Genomic DNA, 15143 nt, shown 5'->3' on the forward strand with positions numbered 1-15143 from the left:
AATTAGGGATGTTCTACCAGTGGTGTGGTCAGACCATAAAGCAATCATATTTACCATCAAGGCCACACCTCAGACGAAGACTGATACCAATCCATCAGAGACACTCACTTATCGTGTCTGGGCAAATATTGACACCGAGCGCCTTCAGGCATCTCTATTAATAAATAAGCTTAATTTACATGTTCAAACCGATTTCACAGTACAGAATTTAACTGCCTGGATTGCTAATGCAACCAATGCCATAGCCCCTCTAAAGACCATTGTCTCGAGAAAGGAATAAACCATCCGAGCCATGGTTCTCTGACAGACTAAGGAAACAAGAACAGCTCTGTAGGAGAACAGAAAAACGATGGAGACAAAATGAGAGCAAAGATTCGAAAAAGCTCTACGCACAGGTACTAGCCACCTATAAAAAAAATTATCACAGAGGAAAAAAGTAACTATTTTATTGCTAAAATTCTGGCTTCTAAAAACTCTAGCAAAGAGCTCTTTGCTACTGTCAGAAATTTAGCAAAACTACAGTGCGAGACTAACATGGACAACAACCCAGATTTTTGCAACACCCCTGGCCAGGCTTTTGTGGACAAGGTGGAGTTGGTCTACAGAACTTTTCCAATCTTGCCAATGATTCACCTCCTAATAGGAGCGATCCTGTCCCAAATTCATCTGTTTTTTTCTTTTCCCCCCTCCACCCCCCCCCCCCCCCAACTAGCGAACAGATTACTGAAGCCATATTAGGTACTAAATCTGGGGCACCATCTGATCCGTGTCCCCCCAAAATTTTCCATCTCTTTCCTGATATCCTCAGCGAACAGTTAACTGTACTATTCTCCGAGATCATACTCCATGAGCAATTCCCTGAAGCATGGAAGACAGCTTCGGTACTTCCTCTGCTGAAAAAGCCACATCTGGACCCTACAGAACCCAATAACTATCGACCAATTCCCAGAATCCCATTTTTTTCTAAGACCTTGGAAAAACTGTTGAACATCCAGCTTTCGGCTTACATCTCCACTAATAACTTACCCGACAATTCACAATTTGGTTTTAGAGAGGGCCATGGAATCGAAACTGCCTTGATTACTGCTAGCGAGGAGCTCAGGAAGTCACTGGATGAAGGCGGGAAGGCCTCCTTGATACTATTAGATCTGTTGGCGGCCTTCAACACCGTCAATCGTAACATCTTAATTTCCAGACTATCTGAAATTGGCATTCAAGACTCTGCCACGACTCTATTAACATCTTATCTCACTGAGAGATCCTTTAGATTCAAACTTAATGAATCCAGCTCCGAAACTTTCAATCTGCAATGCGGAGTACCACAGGGATCCTCGCTAAGCCCTACGTTATTTAACATTTATGTAACTCCGATGGCAGCACTGATAAGACAGTATGGGTTCTCAGTAGTGTCATACGCCGACGACACTCAGGTAGTCATCGCAGCAACCAATAATGTGGACGAAACTGCAGATCATTTTAACTACTGTATGCGCCACGTTAATTCCTGGATGCAATCCAACTGTCTTAAGCTTAATGGCAGTAAGACCGAAGTATTGCTGTTGGGTACTAACCCCATTGCCTGGTCACCGAACTGGTGGCCTTCAGAGTTGGGTGAATGTCCTACACCGTCTCAAAAGCAAAAAAACTTTGGGAACATTTTTGACCACAGGCTGACATTTGACAGCCAAATCAACCGCCTCTATTCCAGTTTCTGGGCCATCCTTAAAATGATTAGGAAGATTTGTGCCTTTATTCCTCCTGAGGCTCTAAAAACAGTTGTAACTGCCCTGGCCATTTCCAGACTAGACTATGGCAACACACTTTATTTGGGAATACAAACTCAATTCCTGAAAAAGCAGCAACGACTGCAGAATGCAGCAGCTAGATTGATTCTGGATATACCTACGGCAGCTAGATGCATTGCACTGGCTGCCAGTCAAGAAAAGAATAGTATTTAAAGCTTTGTGTATCATCTACAAAACACTCCAGGGGAAAGGCCCCTCATACTTGACAACGCGTATAAAATATTAAGCTCCATCTAGGAACCTCAGATCTACACAACAAAAACTGTTGCAAATCCCTAGGTTCAAACAAGTACGGTGCGGAGGCAGAAGTTTCTTGCTAAGATCTGCCAAATCTTGGAATCTTCTGCCATTAGCAATTAAAAACAGCGCAGGAAGGCTGTAAAAACATGGCTATTCCAGTCTGACCTTTAAGGCTTATATACATGCTAGCTCAGTCATGTCTCAGTCCTCAGCGCCAAGATGCCTTTGGGCAATCGTTGCGCTGTATAAATGTAAAAATCAAATCAATCAAATCAAAACCAGTCCACACAGATCCGACAGACCTCTCGGCACCCCAGGTCTCAGCTCAGCACTCCGATGAGCACGGGTGCAGAGGCAGCGGGCTTACTTGCTTGGACCGGAGCGGGTGAGACCTCAAAGCATGTCCTCTCACTCCGCCATATTGACCACACCCATTCTAGAACATTTTAAAGTGATTTATTTTCAATAAGCATTACAGAAAAAACATATATATTAGAGCCAAGGTAGACCTCTGACTATGAAACTGCTGACCTGCCTACTTCTAATTAGCCATATACGGATACAAAGGATGGTCAAAAAAGCTTACTCCCAATTCAGGTCCAGGTGCCTTTTACACAGTGAATGCCTATATTGCTTACAGGTACTCTGCGTCACATCAAGTCCTACTCTCTCTCATTATGGCCCTCAACCATGAGGATTTACTTACCGCAAACAATGGGGAGAATAACATAATTTTAACACCAAAGCTCGTGGTGCATACCAATTACAAGTTGGGAAGGGATGTAGGATTAGGACAAGAAAAAATCTATTACGATTTAATGAAGATCTCGAACAAATTGCAGAGTGCTCAGGCCCAATGTTATCCAATGGGGGATATGGGCCTCCGGTTGGTGGCTGCTGACGAGCAGGCCACTGGGTTGTGGGAGCAAAGCTCCTGGATTTAAGCTCAGGGCAAATGGGTGTTTGAGCCAGCACAAAAGGTGCACCCTAAGCGGCACTGGTGCAGCCGTGTGCAGAGTACTGTTTTGGCGTCTGGAGCCCTGTAGCATTTAATGGGGAGTCTCCGATTTGCAAACACACTGCAGACTCAGGACGAAGGTCTTCTGAGTGCGACCACCAATTTGAGAGGTAAGTTGGGATGGTGGGGGGTTGGTTAGGCACCGTTGGTTGGGCCACAGAAGGCTGTGGGTGTCTGGTGCAGGGTTGCATTTTAGGGTCAGATCTTCTTACCAGCTCCTGGTCACATTGGGGGGACCTTCTGGTTTGAGGCTACAGGCATCAGGGATCACCGGATCAGGATCGCCGGGGAGAACTCCTCTTGGCGTTGGACCACTCAAACTCGGGTCATGGGCGTCGGGTGCAGAGTGGTGCAGACCCATGGATCCCTGCTGATCTGGAGTCTGTTGATGAACAAATCCGGTGTTCACTGGTGACAGAGTCTTTGGGATGGAAGGCAGGCAGGTCCTCCAGGTTTCTCGAGGTTGCTGGCTGCAGAACACACCAGTGGGCGTCCTCCTCTTGTTAGCTTTTGGCACGGCTGTTCTGTCCTTCTTCTTCTTCTTCTTTTCTTCTTCTAGTTTCTTGTCTAAGGAAGCAAGATTCAGGGGTGCCCCTAAATATTAGACTTAGGGGCGTTACAGGTAGGTATAATGGTTAGGACCAATGGGCCCCTTCCCTGGGGTGGGTACACCCCCTATTATGCCACCCTCCAGTAGGAGGGGGGCATAAGCCTTACTCTGGTTGGCTAGGCCCCCCCATCTGCAGGATGGCGGAGACTGAGAGTTGTGCTTCACCTCGCCTCCCCCACCTGAGGGGTGGAGTTCCAGAGGTGGGCGTACCTCTCTTCCTCACTTGTTTTTCACGCCGGTTCACCCACCCAAAGTGGGGGTCAGAACTAGTGGGGACCAGTTGCTGAAAGCAGCAAGTGGCCTGGGGAAGCTCAAAAAGGCGGCAAGCCTTTGAAGCTTCCCTTTCGTGGACCCTGCCCATCCTGGGGGAGGAGGCTTGGCACCTCGTCCCAGGATGTGCATTGTTTCAGGCACCCAAGAGCAGCAGGCTCTCTACCCAGGGGTCCAGGAACATGTCTGGTGGTGGCAGCTGAAAGCAGCCACTCATCCTGGACACTAGAGAGAGGTCGTTTTTCAGGGGGCATCTCTAAGATGCCCTCTGTGTGCATTTTTCATTAAATCCCACACTGGCATCAATGTGGGTATAATGTGCTGAGAAGTCTGATACCAAACGTCTCAGTTTTCAGTGTAGCCATTATGAGGCTGTGGAGTTCATAATGACAGACACCCAGTACCATATACTCTTAATGGCAGCACTGCACTTACAATGTCTAAGAATGGACTTAGACACTGTAGGGGTACAGGGATCATGCACCTGTACCCTCACCACTGGTATAGTAAACTCAGCTAGAGGGGAGACTGATCTATGCCAGGGCAGTGGACTGTAGGCATGGCACACCGGCATGTGTGCCATGTCGACTCTTCACTTTGTTGTGCACCAAAACATGCATTCTACAAAGGCAGTGTGTGAGTGTAATGGTACAGGGCCTCTAAGGGTGGCACAATAAGTGCTGCAGCCATTAGAGGTCTTCCCTGGTCACAGTGTCTTGGGTACCTATGGTACCATTTACCAGGGGCTGACCTGCGGCCAGAAATGCTATTTGTGTTTTGTTTTCAATGCAGTTTTAGGGAAAGAACATATGCCCCGGGTACCTGATTGGCAGGAGCCCAGGGCACACGCAGTCAAAGCACATCAGCAGTTCAGCAAAAAGTGGGGGCAACCATGCAAAAAGAGGACACTTTCTCACAGCAGGGGTCATCCTCACCAGTCCTCAAGAGGGCATTGTCTACAATGTGTAAGGTGCTAGATTTCATGCTGCAGCATCTGAAGCCAGCCTGGTATTCGTGCATGAGATGGGTAGGAATGATGTGAACTTGGAGTTGAACAAGTGCTGCTTTTTAAATGATCCTAAAGATGAACTGTAGGGTAGATTATGGTAGGGGCATGTTAATAGTTGCCAGATGGCCGATGTCCAACACGTGGGTCATTTCATACCCGGCTTTGCCAGAGAACTCCAATTAGTCAAGTAGTGTGTGGTTTACTGGTGTTCGGTAGATTAATAGAATGTTGTGATGACCTAGGGTGTGAAGCAATTATTGATCTTGTTTTGAAAGCTTTTTGTAGCATGTCCTTCCAGAGCCTCACCAGATATTTGAGGTGGATAATGGAGGAGACAAATATATGTCTTTTTTGTTTTTGGAACATATTCTACTGGCGTGCAGTGGTCTCTATGACCTTTGCTGCAGGGTCCAGACTGGAATTTAAATTTAAGGTTGTGAAAAGAACATCGGAATCAACCTTTGAAAAGTGTCTAATATTTTGCAGCTTTGGTAGTAAACTAGTTTTAAAAAAAGAATAATCTTTGCCTCCAATCTCACCATAAAAAGTCCTAGATAACTTGGAGAAGTAAAGTCAAAGTTCTGTGAAGAACATAGAAGATGACGATTATTCTACCCCCATTTATGTCAGGCCTCTGTGTTTGGAATGGCTGGCAACTGTAATACGCTATTTACTGATGATGTATATTCCTTTGTTGATATGATGACTACATTGTTATCATTGGTTTATCTGCCGTAATGCCATGACTGTGGAAATTCGCCTCATGTATGCTGTCCTTGACTGTCAATTCAAGAGAGTTCAGAACAAAGACAATTTGGCCCCACTGGTTTCACTATTACTTCCCCCTCACCAACTGTATATCTTGTGGGTACATGATGACTGCTTCGTGAAGAAGTCAACCTTACATGAAATGGCTGACATGTTACCTCAATTCCTGAAACTCGCAAGCCATGAGAGACAGGAGCCCGTCCTAAATCATGTGATTTACCTCCATAAGGGAACAAAATAGCATCTCTGGGAATGGAGACAGCTGGACCACGCAATTGCATGAGAACTCAAGAAGTAGCAGCAACTATGTATCTTTTAAACTGGAGTCACTAGAATCACCTAGACCTGTTGGCACCCAGTTTAAGGTGTTGCACAAGAAATCATGAGAAATGGGGGAAATGCATAATGAAACTCTTCCCGTTGTAGCACTTTCATCCAATAAATAAACCACTTCCTCTGATCTAATCGTCATATGTTACCAGACCTTTAACAACTAGAGGCTGTGTCCTTCAATTTCTAAAACCAAAAAGAAACCAAGTGTTTCAGTATGCCACTACATTTGAATGACACTATAAGTGCTCTGTGGTGACCGAAACCCCACTTTCCAGGCATATATAACAAAAGCCATTGGCCAACTCTTGATTTTTGGTCCCTCCTATGTGGATGATATATCAGACTGCAAAGGTGTTGCCCATCCTGAGAATTCAGCCCATCACTTTGCTTCTAAAAAGAAGGAACCCACCAACTCTAGATACAGTGAAGGTGTAATTCATATTTTGGCCACTAACCTCCAGTAAAGACGTCCCAGCAAAGGACTCCCCAACCTAAGCAACAAGCATTCAACTTTATGAAAATGTCTTGCATTGACCCAAAGATTGCTTGGTCTTGCCATGCGTGCACACTGTCCAGACACCAGAATATCTCCATCCTGGCATCCTGCAAGAGGTAAACCTCTGCTGCTTAAGACAATTCCTTCTGAAGAGACGATGTTTAATCTCTGGACATCCTAGTAATGTAACGATTTAAGGAAAATTGCCTAGATGGGCAAGGCCAACAGACCACTAGCCTGGTAATGACCCTCAGAAACTGCTTGTCTGAAATCTGCCTTGATGGTCCTTAGCTTCTCTTTTGGAATGTTTAAAGCTGCCACCCAGGAGTCTATCATGAAGATAGGCATTCAATCCTTATTTTGGGTACCAGGCCCAAAATCTCCAGGGGTATTGGAACGACACAGGACCTTCAGTAGCTGGATTGCCAACTGCAACTGGGATAACAAAATGTTCTAAGTTATGAAGATAATGTCATCTAGGTACTGTAGACAACATTATCTTCACCTATTACCTGGAATACCATGCCCACACCCAGGTAACACTGGTCTTAACCATCCGGAACAGCATGTGGAGGGCGAAATGAAAGTACCCATACTACTTTTTGCCTAGGAGTTACAGGAAATGAATCCTTGACATCCAGTGGGACTATCTAATTGTTCTCTCACAAAATGGTCCTGACAAAATGCATATCCCCCATTTTGAAGTGCTGGAATGGGAAAGGGACCACTGGATTGCTTTCTTAAGTTCCATCTCCTTAATCTTTTGATCCACTACCACCACCAGTACCTTGTTCTGCTATATATTCCTTCTGAAGTGTTTGTTCCCTTAGTAACTTTGGAACTGCCGAAGGCCCAGTGGGCACCACCATACTGTACCCATCTACTCCACAAATCTCAGGATAGAATATCCTAATCAAATACTATGCCTCCTTCGGTGTGGCTAAGGTCTGAACAACCTTGCCATAGTCCTTCACAAAAGGAATAATTGAAAAAACTTCTCATAACTTCATGACCAACCTCTAGAACAATTTCCCAAGGTTCAGGCTTACTCTTATAAGGATGCAATGCTTGTCCTCAATTGATTTTGTACAGCTGACCCAACAAGAGAGGGTCTTTGGGACAAATGGATGTCCTGTATCTTTGGTTGCCACAGTCAAATATAGACATTTTGTTAGAAGCAGCAACAAAACTAAGTTTGTCCTGACATGTATGCCATGACCTGTGAATGCCCCTGTTCGGATTCTTAATGTACATGTCTAAGTTTACCATCTTGGCATTCAACTCAGGCGTGGCTATTACCTTGCTGTTGACTGAGGTCCAATGAGACTCCAGTCTGAGATGGCTCGTGACCTCCTTATTATTGGGGCACTGGAGTGTGGTATGGACTTAGAACCACGGAAGTAGCTATCAGCAGTGCATTCCATGCAGTGGTAATGCGGCCCAGGGAGATAACAGGCCTTCTGCACCACAATTAGGGCTGGCTCCCACTACCTAAGCAAGGATTAATGGGGGTCCATTTGTCTTGCTTGCATTAAAGCCCCACAGCACCTTTGTTACTCCACTGCGTAGAAAGCTACTTTTGGTGAAGGTTCCCACTTGACGTAGAGGGGATGCAAACATTCTGAACAAACCTTTGTGGGGTCCAACATGTAGCTTTTTCTAATACTTTGGCTGGGAATGGGAGCAGGAGGATCGTTCAGTAATTGTTCAGTTCACTGGGATCTGCCTATGGTAATAGGGTGTTGCCTTCTGCATGTTTCCAGTCCTCTGGAAGGGGACAGTGGCAATTTAGGCATTAAACAAGGTGATGAGTACATGGCTGATTCTGGCTCTGCCTAGGTTGAAGATATGGTGAGGGCATGGGTAGTTTGGGGCCCCTTAGTGGACCAAGTTCATGATGGAGGAGGTGTCCTGTGGGGTGAGCTGGCTCCATTCGATTAGTCGGATGTTATTGGTGGTCGTGGGTTTGTTGTGTTGCTTGAAGTAGTCAGTGGCATTGGGTAGGGTTTCGGTAGATGGTGGCAATCATGTTGTGGAATGAAGTTCCTGTGGGGTAGTAATGTTTGTTACAGCTGAGGTGTTGTAGATTTCTTTTACGTTGTTGGAGAGGTCTTTGCTGTTATTGGAGCTTAATTCGTTGTGTGAGGCTAAGGTCTTTTTCTGCGATTCTCTCAACAGTCTGTGGTGTGGTTGAGGGTCATCTTGAAGGCAGTATTGTTGGCCATGTTCTTGCTGGTGTGACATTTCCATTCCAGTTGTATACAGTGTCATTTAGCGGTTCTGAGGTCTTCAGTGTACCAGCTAGCCTGCTTGGTGGACCTACTGTGGGTAAAGTTGCCGGTGAGAGTGACAGTGTTGGTGCAGTTGGTGATCCAATTGTTGTACTTTGGTCTAGGTTGTTGGAGGGAATGGGGTGGCTGCTGTTGAGGGCGTTGATCCATGTTTCCTTTGAGATGTTACTCTAGCTGCAGTGAGGGGCATTGAGCAGACTTGGGGCAGAGGCCCGTGAACTAGTCAAGTTGGAGTTGATGGAGTGGTCAGTCCAGTTGAATTCTGTGGTGTGGCTGTATATGATGTGGCTGCTGAAGGCCTGCGGTGTGTGTGGGGTCATGGACGTGTTGGGTAAACCCGATGTTCATGCTTTTGAGGAGGTTGGTAGTGTTGTTGCCATTTTGATTGTCGAGATGGAAGTTGAGGTTACTGAGGAAAATTTTGTTGTTGGAGTCTATGGCAATGAAGTCAGCGATAAAGTTACTGAAGACTGGACGTGATCCTGGAGAATGGTAGGCAAGGGTGCCCCTGATGGTGGTTTTGCTGTCTGTTTGGAGTCGGACATTGAGGTGTTCCATGGCTGGGCTGCTGTCATTGTTTGTAGTGATGCCTTGGATGGATTCCTTGTGTATGGCGGTGATCTCTCTGCCAGGTTTGTCGATACGGTGGGTGATCTTGTATCCTTTAGGTATTGCGGTGGTGATGTCGGATTCAGAATTGGGGTTGAGCCAGGTCTCAGTGAGAAAGAGAACATCGGGTATGAGGGTGGAGATAAGGACACAAATCTCAGTAGTGTGTTTGCATAGCAAGCATGTTGAGAATGGCACATGCGAGTTGCTGTTTTTTTTTTAAAGGGTTATCTGTGGTGAGTTTGGGGTAGATCTGGTCTGTGGGCTGGTGTTTGTACAGTTTCAGGTGATGAGGCAGTAGGTGCAGGTAATAAGGTAGCGACCCGAGATAACCACTACATGAGTAGAGAAGCAAATTCCAGACGCTACTGGGAGGAAGATAGATGAGACAATACACTGGCATCTGACATACTGTCTGAAATGGGGAGCCCAAAATTCAATTCTAAACCCTTGAGGGACCCATGTGGCTGCAACTTGTGAAAATGCTCCCCCCAATTTTACTAAGAAAGAGCACTGAAAGGTTACTCAAAGAGCTGAGGGTCCCTCTGACGCTACCCTGGCCGGCAAGACCCTTACTGAACTTCTTTGTTGAGGGAAAGAAGATACTGAACCACCTTTGACCATACCAGTCTGCACTTATTAGTGCCACATTTTACAAGAGAATTTGTTTGAAAGCCTGACTTAGCCCGAAACCTTCAGGGTATAGGTTTTCAGCAATGATTGTACTTCATCCAGCGCTATAAATACCTTTCCGAACGTCAAGAGGTCCTTCACAAGGGCCTCGCCAAACAGGTTAGCTTTCACCTCAGCCTTGTCTTCTAAAAGGCCAGGTCCTTGAGCTTGTAGTCCAGTCTCAAGAGCTTTGAGAGTTTGCACTCAATGAACAGGGTACAGTTCTCATTGCCCAGTATGCAGATTGCCCACTGGGTCCAGCTGTAGAGCACCTCCGGCTTAATCTTTTCTTCAGACTTCTTGACTGATTCATCCATCTCCATAATTTTAGTGGGGGGACCCGCCATCTCTAGAAGCTTGTCATGGCTGTAGCACCAGGAACGATCGAAGCCCCTTTTGAGAACCTTGATGAGCTTTCCCAAAAAGGTCATCATGGTGGAATCAAGTTCCTGGATGGCTGAAACCTGTCCCTCTACGAAGTGTCTAAGACATTCTGCCCATAGCCTGTTCCTAACCTGCTTATTCATAGGCTGACAAAGCCTTTGTTTGAGGTAATAGGCCACGCTGGGTGTCGGTTCCCATAGGAGTGTGGGCATCTTATGTCCTTGAGATCAAAGCGGTCCTTCTGTAGATCCCAATCTTTGGGGGGTCATTAGCTCACACTTGAGCTTTTTCTTTGGGGTCAGCCCTTCGATCTTTTGAGTATACTGTCAGAGTCCTCAGATGTCAAGGCAACTGTGTTCAACCAGTCTTGGTTTGAAACCACATCATGATTGGTGCCCTTGTCCGGTGAGACTACATTGCTAGTCCACACTACCTCATCTCAATGGTCTGCACAACTAGAGTGCAATAGGTTGCATAACTTGGTGACAGAATCCTCCATCTTCATGGGTTCTTCTGAACAGTGATTCCCTCTGAGGTGCCCTCCTACACTCACCGGTTGCTTCCGTGCAGCTACACAAAGATGTTGGGTGTGCTTGTCTTGCAATTTTTGTAAGACCTTTGAAATGTCAGCCTCCACCAATTTCGACACTGACAAATCGAGCATCATGGCAAATCCATATTGTATGTTTTGAAGACACAGTTCGGCCTCACTACCCATGGTCTTCAATGATTACTAATGAATGATACAGGGAGAGCCAGGTGGTCAGAGCACACTTTTACAGAGAACCAGGGGCCAGATGTAACAAGCCTATTTGCACCAGCAAACAGTTTGGAATGCAAAAGGGCATTTTGGCATGTATTAATCCCAAATTGTGATTCAGGAACATGTTACGGAATTGCTATTCGAGATTGAGAAGGATTGCGAATGCATACCAAATTGGTATTTGGAAGGGGCATGTTCAGGGCCGGCTTTAGCACTGTTGGCGCCTTGTGCGACAATAATTTTTGGCACCCAGCCATGACCTCCTCCTCTGATTCCCTCATGACCACTGGGCAAAAGTACCCCTCATTTCTATATAGACACTCTCTCACATGCATTTAATCTGTTTTAAAGCACTGGTAAAGGCTGACTTTAATAATAAGAATGTATATCTACCCAAACAAACCCTTTTTAGCAACATTCTGAACAGATAATGAAACATTGGGGGAAAAAAGTAATGTCCTAGCCTATTTTAAGCAGTTTACATGCAGCTCTTTGATGACAGCTCATAACAGACACTGTTCTATATTAGGGTTGTACCTAATGAACAAACTGCGGTGACAAAAGGATCTCTGTGGCAAAAGCCATTATCCACTCAGCTATCCACCTACAATACAGATCTGTGATCTGCAGGGTAAGAGTTCTTTGCAGCAGGCTAATTTATGGCAAGTGAAAACTGCCACTAGACAAAAGTCTGATCACTCGCTCTAGCAGGAAGAGTATCACGAGAGTCAACTTGACATTTTTAATGCTGCCTGAAAACTGGACTTACAAGTAACTCTGTAGCAGGTGTTTTTAAATCATAACTATTGCTAAACACAGCGACCCCCTGAGGTCTATCAGTGCCCCCTCCCCAGGTCAGTGCCCAGTGCGGGCGCACCAGTCACACTGCCCTAAACCGGCCCTGGTCATGTTTAGGGCGTCTCTTCCAAATACTGAATTGTAATGGTAGAATTATTGTTTTGCAAACCAATTCCGGTCGCAAAACAGTAATACATTACCACTAATTCCAAATTAGTGGTAACCCATTTGCAAATGGGAAGGGGTCTCCATGGGACCCTATTCCCTTTGAGAATGTAAAAAAATATATTTTCTAAGAGCAGGTAGTGGTCCGATGGACTACTGCTGGCTTTTAAAAGACTAAAATTAAACGTTTAATTTTCTTATTTGAAACGAAAGGAAAACGGGCTGCATTTAAGAAGAAAATAAATGCTTTATTTAAAAGCAGTGACAGACATCGTGGTCAGCTGAAACTAGTAGGCCACCATACCAGTGATGGCTGTGATTCCTAATGGATGTCAGTTGCACCGCCACAAATGTGAGGGTGTCTCCTAGGCACAGGCGTGCGTCGCTGTGAATCCAGCTACGTGTTTATTCAATAAACTATTTCTTCACAATATTCAAAGTTTTTATTTCCAAAGTATTTTATTCATACTTGTATTCAAATTTCATGATTTTTCATAACATTTCCATATATTCTCACATCGTCATATATATCATCACTTCTCACATATTAATCCTTCCACATTAGTCCTTCCAATGCATTTCGGCATAAAGCCTACATCGGGGAAGTCTAAAAAGAATAAATAATAACAAAATGACTATGCAATCCTCCTCTGTGTTTTTATCGCATTCTAACTGACAAGTATGCAAAACTAAATCGAAATGAACATATGTACAAAACTTAATTAATCTAAACAATACTAAGTGTCTAATGTCTAAACCACTTTACAGAACATTTCTCAGAAGGCATACGTATCTGCTGTTGTATTATTAAACAGGTAAATAGTTGTTACATAATATCCATGATTTAACCAAAACTGATGTAAAAATCTGTTCATTTCCGTAAACTTCAGATTACTAAATTCACGGACTGTGAGCTGAGGTGTGTCAAATGAATGTTAATCACTACGATATAATCCTAATACAGGCACTATCGCTAGTGGTTATTCACTTTCTGTGGAAAAGTCGAATACATTTACGCGCTGATGTGTGGGAGGTTATCAAGTGTCATTATCATGGCTCAAAACGCGTGGCTGCCGGGCTGTGCCTCACGGTCTTACCATGAATCGTGTATTAAGTTCTCTCTTCTGATGAACCTGTCGCCATGTCTGGCCATGCGTTATAGTTGGCATCTGACGTGTATATAGGGCGTTCCGTGTAAGTGATGTAGGTTTAAAGGAACCTCACTTGTGCGAGAATCGTGTTAATAAAGTTTGGAATGATCTCAATACCACGATGTGATGTATTATGGTTAAACTATGTGTCCCGTGTGGAAACAGATCGAAAGGAAAGTGACGGTGTTGATCCTCCAATATTAAACAGCACCTAAAGCGGTAAACCAATATCAAATAAAAATTTAAAGACCTGTGGTCATATATTATACAATACATGCAGGATATATACATGATTTCCACATAACAAAATATAAAATATAAACAAAATATAATATGAACTGCATAGTATGTCACCTAATCCCCCATACCACCCCTTTTCCCCATCCAGTGCGCAGGCCCGCCCCTTGCCCTCCGCCTCGATCTCCCTGAACTGAAAAAGGCTAATTCAACGGTTATTCAAGAAGGTGACTCTTCAGGCGTCGTAAGCCTTAAAAGGCGTAGGTATCTGGGGCAGATAATTTCGCTAAATTCGGTGAGCAGCAGAGACTGGAATGGTTGCCAGAGGTCATCAAATTGCTCTATGTCCCCCGCTACTGTGAGCGATAGTTTCTCCATCCCTAATACATGCCACAGTCTATGAAGCCAGCCCGTGATAGAAGGAAGTGTGGTATTGCGCCACTGTAGTAAGATGTTCTGTACCGCTGACCCCAATGCAATAGCTATCTGTCTGCCCCTACGGGATTTAAGGGGATACACCAACCCTTTCGGGAGGCCTAGCAATATATATGCCGGGAAGCGCGGCAGCTCGGTGTCAAAATGGGAGTCAATCTCATCTATTACTTCCTTCCAATAAGATTCTAGGAGAGGACAGTCCCATGAGATATGTGTCAGTGTGCCCACCTGTCCGCATCCCCTCCAGCAAGCGCTATCCTTACTACGGTCCATCTCGTGAATTCTAACTGGGGTATAACACCAATAATTGGAGACTTTAGTCAGAGTGTCGGTGAGACCCATATGGTATGCTGAGTGCCGTGCTCTGTATGAAATCTGTTCCCATTCTTCATGTGTCAGTGTCCTGCCCAATTCCCTCTCCCATCGTTCCCTCCCCGGATTATAGAGGTGTGAGGAAGGCGGCTGTAGTAGTTTGTACAGGTCCGTGATCAGTTTTGCATCCGACGAGCGGGTCATAAGCCACCTCTCATAAGGGAGGAACTGCCTATCCGCTGCGTCTCCCACCTGTGGGTGCAGAGCCCAGTGGCGTACCTGCATATAGCAGAGCCTCTCGGTCTCTTGGAAGGAGTATTCCTGTCGGAGGCGCAAGAAGGGAATGACACCCTCTGAGTCGCATATATGGCACAGGGCCCGGCATCCGGCCGTTCTCCAGTGGGTAAAGGCCCCTCTTTCAGTGCCCGGGGTTAAGTCCGGGTTATCTACTATGGATGTAAGGGGCAAGGGGAACGAAGTTAGATTGTAATTGATGTTTGTCGCATCCCATACCCGCAGGGGCACTCTGGTAACGAATGAGGCATAGAGGTACGCGGGTCGGTGAGCCCGGCATAGAAACGGTACTTCCTGTAAAGGCCGGCCTACCTCTGCCTGGTCTTGAAAGAGCCAGTGCTTGTCTGATTCCCACCTGCTCCATTCTACCAGATAGCGCAGTTGTGTAGCCTGAAAGTACTTTCGGAGATCCGGAATCCCGAGGCCTCCAGCCTCAGGGGCTAGCATCGAGAGTGATCTCCTCATTCTGGGCCTCTTGCCCTG

This window comes from Lissotriton vulgaris, chromosome 2_1, assembly GCF_964263255.1.
Source record: "Lissotriton vulgaris chromosome 2_1, aLisVul1.2, whole genome shotgun sequence".
In the NCBI taxonomy this organism is placed as follows: domain Eukaryota; kingdom Metazoa; phylum Chordata; class Amphibia; order Caudata; family Salamandridae; genus Lissotriton; species Lissotriton vulgaris.